Genomic DNA, 11,381 nt, shown 5'->3' with positions numbered 1-11,381 from the left:
ACAAAATGATAGATGTTCTTGTTGTTAGAGTGAATCGTTTTACCATAAATTCATCTAATAACCAGAGCAATTTTTAGTTATTGAGTGTGTTAGGGGAATTTTCAGGTCTAAATGAGTATCCTAATTAAATTCTACAATCAAAATTCACTTTATGAGAAGCAATCAGACTTTAGGGGATGCCATCATATCGAATGGTTGAGGTGGCATTGCTTGAAGTAAAGGTAATTACTTACATATTATATTATTCTATTTTTATATACTATATTAATTACATGTTATTTTTTTTTTCCAAAGAAAAAATTGAACTTTTTATTAACTAAAATAAAAAGTTACATAGTATATGCATTAAGCATTCATTTTGTTATATGATGCACAGATCATAGAGCCCACACGATGTAGGATATACTATCCTGTAAAGAAAAACGAGAAAAAGTTGTTCCTGAAAATAGGAAAACAACAAGAAAAGAAATAAATGATCCAGATGGCCTATGCTTTCCTTCCCTTCTCCTTCTCCACTCTTCGCCAACCTCCAGTGTTGCAAGTGGTATCAATAATGGCAAGCTGGTTTTCCATTGTATTCGTTCGTTGTTCTTTATCTGATTCTGGTCCTTCTGAGCCATGAGCTTGTTTGATTCCACATATTTCCAGCTGAGATTCTTGTTTTTGTTCATGCCCCAAGTGAGTCTCCGGGGTCTTTTTTTCCTGTAAGTTTTCCTATCCCATTTGCTCGCATGTAGGTTCTATCTTCAATTCCTCTTCTTCTAGCTGTTCAGTTTGCTGCCATCCTTTTGGGTTTTTTCGAATGTTTTTTATTTCCTTTAGGCTCCTTCCTAGCTAGTGGACAGGCGTATCGGAGGTGCCTTGTTTGGAAACATCCGCAACATCTGAATGTTGTGCTCTCATAATAAAGCGGTTGTGTCCATAGTGAATTATTAAAATTCAATGTGATGTGGTCTGGTAGTCCTTGACTCAGGTCCACTTCTACACATATTCTGGCATATGTGAAGATTCCCCGGGTAATCCTATCATCATTCAATATTAGAAACTTCCTGAGGGAGTTCCCAATGGCTATTAGAACTTTGTGATGCTAGAAATGTAGAGGGAGGTTATGAAGTCTTACCCAAACTGGAATTGTTGAAACTACCATGGTATTAGCATCGAATCTAGGAAACCAGGGGGTGATGAAGGGACCAGTATTGCCCCAAAACCAAGGCCCCTGATTGATGATGTTATCTGGATCTTGTTTTTTGTTCATGATTATGAAGAACCCTTTTGGGCATAAATAAATTTCACAGTTTGTTGACCATGTGGAGAAGATCCATTGATGCAATGCATCACACTTTGGCCAGAAACCATTAAATATATAAATGACAGAATTTTGGGATAAATCTATGTATAGATCACATACCTCCCGTAGAGACACTGTGAGAATTGGGGCTTTTGGTTTCTGTTCCACAATGTAGGGACCTGGTAGATTGGATGTTGGTGTTGGTTTGTTATTCATGTGTTCCTTTCCTTGACTGCATCACGAAAAGAGCCTAAAGTTTTGGATTTGGCTCCCTTGCATCTGCCTCTTAGTCTAAGATTTAGTATGATGGTTGAATCTTTGGTAACTCCATAGCCATGAAGCGTGTGATTATCCTACAGACTGTATCCTGAATATATCAGATTTTGGTATGTTGTTGGGATTCCCAAATTTATTTGGATCTCTTTTTTTAAATCCTTTATGCTCAACCTCTTGTTGATTTGTATGTAATAATGTCTGCCTCCTATCGTTCTGATAAAAATTTTCATTAGATCTTCGTCCATACCTAGCGGATCCAGATTGTCTAGGCCTTGATCTGTTGGATATGCCTCCTTTGCCTGCCTAAGAGCATCGTAAATTTTGGAAGGTCTATATCATGTTATCTCCTATTCATTCTTGCCGAGATTGATTTTCATGACTTTTTTGGCAAGGAGAATTCCTGCCATGAACCTCACTTTCTCTTTGTTGTCATTAACCCATGCTTGTACGGGGGACAACAAGGGCACATCAAGTCTCACTACCCTCGACCTATCCTGCACATTCCTAACTTTCATGTCGGTCTCTCCTTTGTTATTTTATCTAAGAACCGCATATTAGTTAACACACGCTAGTCCCAAAGAGAATGGGGGTTTAGCAAGTCACGCAGTCCTCAACCCTGTATGTGTTACCCTATCTTGTCTGATGGCTTCTCCTTCGATTTGCTTGGGAACGACAATTCGATCAATGGTAGAGTTTGGTCGTTGCAGGGGTGTCATTGCCCTGACTGACTTCTGATCCTCCACATGTTCCCATCCATTTTTTAAAGCATTGATTGGTTTCTCTATTTCTGCGACGCTGGTCCCTTCATCCCCAAATAAAGACTGCTCATTCGGATCCGTGTATTTCCAGGTAACCAAATCAGAGTAGGTCAATTTGGCTGCCTTGTTGACGCCATTCTCATGATTTTTTGTAGGCAGATTGATAAAGACAAATCCTATCCTTGCTTTTGTATCATATCACTCGTCAACAGATCTAAGTGAAAGAAGCTAGCCCCAACGGGTCCAAGCCCCTTCCATCCTGGGTTCAAATAACAATGAGCTGTCACTATTAGCCACCTTCGACATTTCTATTTCCTGGAACTTAAGCTTGATCATGGACATCTTTGGCCCTCCCTTGTGACCTGCTCTATTGCAACCAAACTCTGCTATGATGGCTCGATTGATTTTGTGGAAGGGTTTTGCCTTGAGAACCCTTGCCACACCTGGCTTGAGGGAGAAACATTCTGTGATAGAAAACCCATTTCTTATTCTGAAACCAAGCCATAGCACTACTGGAGGGTCAAGAGCAGCTCGCCCTTCTACTGATTTTCTATGTGGGATTCGTTCTGATCCCATGTAGCTCCCATCCGTGATTTGAAGGGTGGTGTTGACGCAGGTCACAGTTTCAGAAACCCTAGCCATGGCTCTCTCCTGTCCTTCCAACTCTCACTATTGACAAGATATTTGTTAGATAGCTAATCTTGGTGATTAATCTTGGGTTTGTTTGGGTAGTTATTGGAGTCTAAGAACACTCCTTAATTACATGTTATTATATAATTTAACTACATTATTTAAATAATATAATTTTTAATTAATAGTATAGTATACAATTAAGAATGTATGAATTTATGAAGGTGTGAAGGGAATGTACTAGCGGAGGGAAGAGCTAGGGTTTTCAGGCATCTGCAGGTGTAGATATCCATGGAAGGGCGTAAAGGGGGGAGCTCCACTCCCTCCTTTAGGCAGGAAGTAGCTAGCCGAGGAAAGAAACCATTAGAGAGTGTCAAAGGTCCTTCAGGAGAAGGGATAAGGAACACAGAGAAGGAGCAAGAATCTAATGAGTCAAGGGAGAATAACAACAATAAATAAAATGAGGAAGAAGACAAGGAACAGGGAGTGAAAAGCAAAGCACATAAGGGACCATGTAAACCCAAAGCTGAGGTCACACCCAGAGTAGTTTTAAATGACCCAACTCTGCAAGCACACAGGAAACACATGGAGACATATGCTATCATTTGTAAGTTCATGGGATTATGGCCCACTGAAAAGGATTTACAGACATGGATCAAATACCACTGGAAACCAAAAGGAAGCATTGACCTACATCTCGGGTCAAAGGGTTTCTTCACTGTGGTATTCACAAATATTGAGGATAAAGATAGAGTGTTTGAAGGAGGGCCATACTTCTATGCAGCAGTAGGCCCATACATGCGACTGTGGATGATGAATTTTGTCCCTCACCGAGAAACTTTCACTTCAGTCCCAGTCTGGGTAAGACTCTATTCTCTACCTCTTGATTACTAGAAACCAGAATTATTATTTTCCATAGGAAACAAATTAGGGTGGTTTGTCAAAACTTATCAGGCCACCAAAAAGGATAAGTACACTTCCTTTTCATGAATATGTGTGGAGATGGATCTCTCTGGAGCTCTACCAGATGAGGTCATCTTGGAAGTTTTTGATGAATAATGGGTGAAAACAATAGACTATGAACATGTTCCTTTTGGATGTCGAAGATGCCATGAGCATGGGCATCTATTTAGAGACTACCCTCTCAGTAGAATAGAGAACATAAGTAAAGCGACCATAATGAAAGATATTGAAGGCTTTCACAAAGTGGTACATAGAGGAAAAGATGGCAAGAAGGGGCAAAAGCAACAAGAAACAGAAGGGCAACAGGTTAATATGAATAAGTTCCAAGTACTCAAAGAAGAAGAAGAAGAAACAACAAAAGAATATCAGGTAATGGAAGGAAGCCCAATGGAGAAGGAGAAAGAAGAAGATATAGTACAAACACAACATATTGACAAGTAGAAAGAGGCTATGATGAGCGATGTAGAACCAGAGATAGAGCAAGAAATGACCCACAATGATATGGAAATGGAGGATCATGAACTACAGGAGATTCTTGATAGGGAACACTTAGATCTGGAAGGGTTCTTGAAATAGGGGACCATGAGGGGGGTAGAATGTTTACCGCCAAAAGATTTCAATAGAGTACAATAGCTATTCCTATGGAAAACTCATGACAAAGGGTTGGATAGGCAAGGAAAAATGAAAGGTATGGAAACAAAGGTGTGGAAACTATGAAGATCACTCTTGGATTAGCTCCTAGAAACCCAGGTAAGAAGAGAGGCAGGAAAAAGTAGAACGAGTTATTGATGGAATGTGGAAAGCTAATGATAGATTCAGGTAAGATGAAAGATCTAACCAGCTAATCCTTTACAAATCTTTAATAATGAATTTTACATCTTGGAATATTAGAGGTCTATGTAGTAAAAGGTAGCAAAGAATCCTTAGTAATAGAATGAAACAAGAAGCTCTAGATATGATATTTATCTAGGAAACGAAATGTTCCATTCAGAAAATAAAAGAAATACACAACAAATGGCTCAATAGATTTGAGTTTCTAGAAGTCAAAGCAGATAACTCAGCAGGGGGCATACTTACTCTTTGGAACCCCCAAAAGATTGGCATAATAGATGCTGAGGAATCTAGAAATTATTTGTCAGTGGTTATATAGTCGGTGGGAGATAGGGAGACCTATCTGGTCACGAATGTAGATGACCCTCAAAGAATGGATGATAAACTCAGGTTTCTAGATTCTCTTATGGAGCTTAGAGATAGACATGTAGATGTACCATGGATCTTGTGTGAGGACTTCAACATGATCAAATCACTTCCAGAGAAAAAAGGGGGAACCAGAACATTAAGTAGAGACTCCACAACTTTTCAAACTTTTATAGATAATATGAAGCGTGTTGATACTGACATGAGTTATGGTCTCTTCACTTGGAATAATAAAAGAGGAGGAGATTCTCGAGTAGCCTCAAAGTTATCTGAGAGATTCGTAATCTTAGAGGACCTTATGCCTAGCAACAAGGAAATGATAGCGAGAATTTCCCCCTTTGGAGGTTCGGATCATTGGCCTGTTCAACTTGACGTTCAGGGCTTTGGTACCCCCAAGAACAAACCTTTCAAATTTGAGAATATCTGGCTCACACACCTCGACTTCGTCAGTAACATTACAAATTGGTGGACAAAAGGTTTGCATACTCAAGGTAAAAGTATGTTCCAACTGCATAAAAGACTAAAGCACATCAAGCTAAGACTTAAATATTGCAACAAGAATGAATTTGGAGATATTTTTGAAGCCAAAAAAGCCATTGAAGATCAAATGCGGGAACTCAATCAAACCCTTATCTCAGAGGGCTTTGATAAAGATAGAAATGACCAAGTCACCAAATACCATCAAAACTGGGAGAATGTATGTAAACAAGAGGAAATATTTTGGAGACAAAAATCTAGAGTTCAATGGCTAAAAGAAGGGGAGCGTAACACTGGATTTTTCCATAGATCAACCATTGCAAATAGATCTCATAATAGGATCTATTCGATCAAGGATGAGGATGGTCATCTTCTTAACTCCCATGAATATATAGAAAATGTGTTAGTACAACAATTTCATGGAATAGCACAGGAAACCATTTCAGATAGAGAGCATTTTATCAGGGATTTAACCAGGCATATTCCTAGACTGGTTACTAGAGAGGATAATTTGAATCTCAATAGGCCAGTGATAGAAGAGGAGGTTAGTGAGGTCATCAAAGAAATGAATAAAGGTAAATCACTAGTCCCTAATGGTTTCAATGTGGATTTCTTTAAGGCTTGCTGGAATATTGTGAAACAAGATATTCTGAAAGTAGTAGAAGATTCTAGGTTGAGTAGAACTATTTTGAAGGTGGTCAATACTTCCTTCATCTCCCTGATCCCCAAATAGGACAATGCTCAGACTCCAGACAGGCTTAGACCCATAGCCTTGTGCAATGTGGTTTACAAGATCATATCCAAGGTTGTTGCTAACAGACTCAAACCACTTCTTCCTACTCTAGTGTCTGTAGAGAAATCTGGTTATGTGGAAGGTAGACAAATTGTCAATAATATCATTCAAGCACATGAGGTGGTGCACTCATTGACAAGCAATAAGAAGGTTGGTATGATTATGCAATTGGACATATCCAAAGCTTATGAAATCTGAATTGGTCATATATAAGGAGGGTCCTTAGTGCTTTTGGGTTGGATCATAACTGGGTTAGATGGGTTATGGCCCTGGTAACTTCTTCCAGCTTTTCAATTCTAGTTAATGGTTCTCCTTCCAAGACTTTCACTCCTTCTAGAGGCCTCGGGCAGGGTGATCCACTCTCTCCCTATCTCTTCGTCCTCATGATGGAAGGTCAGGGTCGATCTATCAAGCATACGAAATAAGTTGGTAATATCAAAGGACTCCAACTCTCAGAGACTGGTTAGGCTTTGACCCATCAAAAATATTTTGATGATACCATGCTATAGGGAATCTCCATGGTCAAAGAAGCTCTAGTGTACAAACATATCCTCTCTACCGTTTCCACGGCTACAGGTATGGAAGTTAATCTCTCCAAATTTAAGATTTTTTTTCTTTAACACCAATATAGCTATTTAGAAAAATATCTCCAAGATTCTAGGCTTTCAAAGGGATGTCCTTCCCTCAAAATATTTTGGATTTCCTCTTATTGATAAGCCTTTGCACAAAGGAATTTGGGAACCGGTGATTAATAAGATGCAGGGTAAAATCAGGAAATGGACATTTAGATCTTTAAACCTGGCTGGTCGGTTAGTGCTTACAAAATCTGTTCTCCAATCAATCCCCGTCTTCATGTTATCAGCCCTTCCAACGGGAAAAGGAGTTTTACAACTTTTTAAAACCATTCAAAGAGAGTTTCTTTGGGGTAAAGGGGAGGAAAGAAAGAAATGGGCCTTGGTAGCTTGGGAGAAGATATGCAAACCTAAAAATCATGGGGGTCTTGGACTGGATGATCTAGAAATACTAAGTAAAGTCATAGCGGCGAAATTATGGTGGCACTGGGTGACAGACCCAAAGGCGAAGTGGGCTAGAATCTCGAATAAAAAATGCCAAAAATTGGGAAGATAATGATCTAATAAGAATGTCTAGCAGTATAAAGGCCTCACACATCTGGAATAACGCCTCAGGGAATAGAGGATTAGTTCAGAAAAATAGCTTCTAGGAAATTAGAGAGGGTGATCTTGCTTTGTTTTGGGAGGACAAATGGCAGCAAGAACCTACACTGTTAAGAGAGAACCTTCTAGACCTCAAGAAAGAAATAGATACCAAAAGGCTATCATATAAACACTATTTTAAAGTCAATATGAGATTGGGAGGGGTTCAAAATATTTGGAAGAGCTATTATCTCATCACCCATTAATGGATTTTGCTTGTGATAAGGATTGCGATCAACTCTAAGTGTAAGTGATTCCTTGCTAGTTATAAATTGGGTCAATGATATTCAACAATGTTACTGCTTGCAACTTAATCAAATTTTGGACAATTTAAAAAGGATAAAGCTTGCTTATGTTTCTTTTTTGTGCACTCATATTTAGAGGGAGAGGGAGTGAAACAGTGATGTAGAAAATCTTTTAAAGAAAGTAATTTAGTTGGAATGGGGCCTTTGGTACATTGAGGAGGTCTTAAATGATGAACACTATAGGTTCTTTCATAGTCCTTTCATGAACAACCTCAACAAGCATAATTATAGGCTCTTTTTCATCTATGTTTTTTTATCTTCATATTCTATAGGTTGATGTTGATTTTGCTGATAATGATGCTATAGTAATTTCGGAAATATATTTTGATTTTAAATTATAATTCTCATGATTTGTAAACTCTACTCCTCTTTGTATTTTTTTTTGTTTGCACCCCTCTGGTCAAATGATGTATAGATGTATGTTTTTTTAATGGGAGAGTTGGTCTGTTTTTGTGTCCAATAAATGAATATGGGTAGATATTTCATGAATACACACTTTGTTTATGTATTTACAAAATGAAATTTTATTTATTTATATAAATAAGTTATTTTTTTTTCCTCTGAAAAAAAGAAAGAAATACATATGACATTTGGTTCTAAACATTTTTTGCTAAAAAATGTATTGTATGAATTCCCATCCCAAAATTTGAAAATTTTTCTTAAAATAAAATTTTACACACATTTGTATTAATCTTCGAATTTAGATTTTGATAAACATATCTCACATCTGCCCTTGAGCTAAATGATAACTAAAAAAACTAGATTGTGCATAGAGATAACTAAAACAAAATTTGAAATTCCTATACATTATGATAAAAATCCACTCTAACACATATCCTTCCATTTTGTAGTAGTGTTCCAACATATAATTTCTTAGAAGAATATCTAGAATAAGGTGGTAGGAGCCATGGCTCAATAATGAGATGTGGGGCATTAGGAATGATTTCCAAGTGTTTGAAATAACATCGCAGAGACAGATGGAATTTTATGGAATATCATGATTGTAGGTTTTCGAAAATGAGAATGATGATGAAACCTTGATGGTATTTATTTAGATGAAGCTATCAAGGGAGATGCCCAATTATGTCATAGTTAGGTGGAGGAAGATCTCCTCTGGAATCCCTCATGATTGCTGGGTAGAGGAAGACCTCCTCTGGAATCCCCCATGATAACTGGGTGGAGTAAGATATCCTCTGGAATCCTCCATGATTGCTTGGTGGAGGAAGACCTCCTCTGGAATCCCTCATGATAGCTGGGTGGAGAAAGACCTCCTCTAGAGCCCTCATGACTCCTGGTTGGAGTAAGACCTCCTTTGGAATCCCAGAATATTCCTGTAAACTAAACATCCTTAATGTAGAAGGGTGGAGGTGTGGAAGGAACCTATGGAATCCCAAGTACATCTGGAGGTCTAGTCAATGGGATGGGCTCCACATGCTAGGGGGTGACAATGAAATTAGTAGTAGTTTGTCAGTGATTGGGAGGAGAATAGTGAGCTTGGTCCCATTGTCCACCCCAGGTCATACAATATTAAGTATCTTAAAGTCTTGGTTTTCCCATACATCTAAAAAAGGCTAAAAGATTACATCGCCATGTTTTTAGGCAGTGTTAAAGAAGTGAACTCAAGAATGACTACATACAACTCCCTTAATGTTGACCTAAAATTCAAGAGCCTGAAGGTCAGAATAGTACTTGGACACATCCCTATTAACAAAGGAAAGCTATGTGCCCTATTTCATACATTGGGTTTACTATAGGGCATTTCAGTTTCTAATTTTTGCATCATGAGAGGGTACCCAATGCCCAATCTATATTACACATTGTTGATTGTTATATTGATTATGGAATATCTCTCTCTTCAAGGTTTCTACTATGTATTGATTGTTGGGTATTTTATTGATTGCAATATACCCATCTATGTAAGGGTACAAATTCACAATACTTTTGTCTTGGCATCGGAGTTAATTGAAGAGGTGGACTAGTGGATGTCAATCAGGAGCGTCTTGTTAACTTAGATAGGAGAAGTCAGGAACTGACCCTTGCAGATAGAGGTTCATTCATAACCTATTGTAATGAAAACATATAATCTCGGTGCTTAAAGGCTAATGGTATAAAATAGATTGCACAAACATTACATATTATATTAGGCTATCACATAGAAAACCCATGGCACAAACATGACGCATTTGTTGCGAGGTGTAACTGAAGAGCCCTTACCAGTTAGGTAGCTGGGTATAGGTGCCTCTAGTGACTTATGCATACATTTACACACCCAAGTTATCCACTTAACACTCGCGTTGAGGCTAATTATGTGTGTACAAAGTATTTCTATGAATAGGTTAGAGGATAATGTGGAGATCAACTCACTTCTCTTACTTTCTAAAGTTTTACATAGGTGAAAACAAATTGTAGGGATTTTTTGCCTAGTATAGAAGGTGCACTAGCTAGATGTACCATACTTCCATCCTCTCAGTCGATGATTGGGGTTGTTGTTATTATTTTCTACGAAGCTAAGTGAGATTGACAAGTTCATTGAGGTTGTGACACACAAAAACACATTAAAATTAGCCCCTGAATGCACAGAGAGCTGAGTTAGACATTGTGCTAGATAGGTATTGGTGTTGGACTGATAAAAATTGGAAGGGAATCAAGGGTAAACATCCTAGCATAACTCTAGGTATGTGTGGATGTTGATTATTGCATCTTCAGCCACTGAAAATTAGTTCAAACTTAGATAAAAGGTCATAATTCTCTCTTGCTATCCAATGAATGAAAATTTTCTTATTTGATGTGTTCAATCTATTTAGATTGGTGTTGTTTACTTCCAGTAGCATTAGACTGTAACTCAATCTTATTATTTGAATTGTAATTTCATGACTCACATAGACAAATTTATTTAAGTGACAAATTTGGAGGAATAATTTTGAAGATACATGGATGAATTCTGGGCATGCTAGTATTTGTAGATCAAGGCCACCCTTGCAAACTATGTCATTGAAGGTGAGCTAGAGCATTTACCGTGTGATGTGAAGTTAAGACATGGTTTGCTTATAGTTTAGTCAATGTTGCTTAATACTGACCATATAGATGCATGATGGCCTAGAATTATTATGCTGCCAGAACTTAATATTCATACTAGGTTTCATATTTTATACCATATTTTATATCAACCAAGTATGGTTGTCATAAGTCTTAGAAAAGTCACTTATAGTCATATATATATTGTGAATTGGGATTGTAACACCTTGGGTTAGGGTTAGAGAAGTAAGAAGAGGCTTTGGAGAGAAGGAATACATAATGAGATACATCCCTCCTGAAAGCTGGACAAGAGCCAAAAACTGCCATTAATGTCAATCAATCAAGAGGAGTGATCAGGAGTAGTGTGTGAATGTAAATTGGATGAAATACATTGATATGGAGTCCTTGAACAAATGCTCAATTGTTTCCATGACTCATCATCACTGCCACAAGAAAACCTAGTAG

The sequence above is a fragment of the Pinus tabuliformis genome, chromosome J (assembly GCF_031772625.1).
Source record: "Pinus tabuliformis cultivar Carrire ecotype Pingquan chromosome J, CPIR1, whole genome shotgun sequence".
NCBI classification, from domain to species: Eukaryota; Viridiplantae; Streptophyta; class Pinopsida; order Pinales; family Pinaceae; genus Pinus; species Pinus tabuliformis.
The sequence above is the reverse complement of the archived record's forward strand: the minus strand, read 5'-3'. Positions refer to the sequence as shown.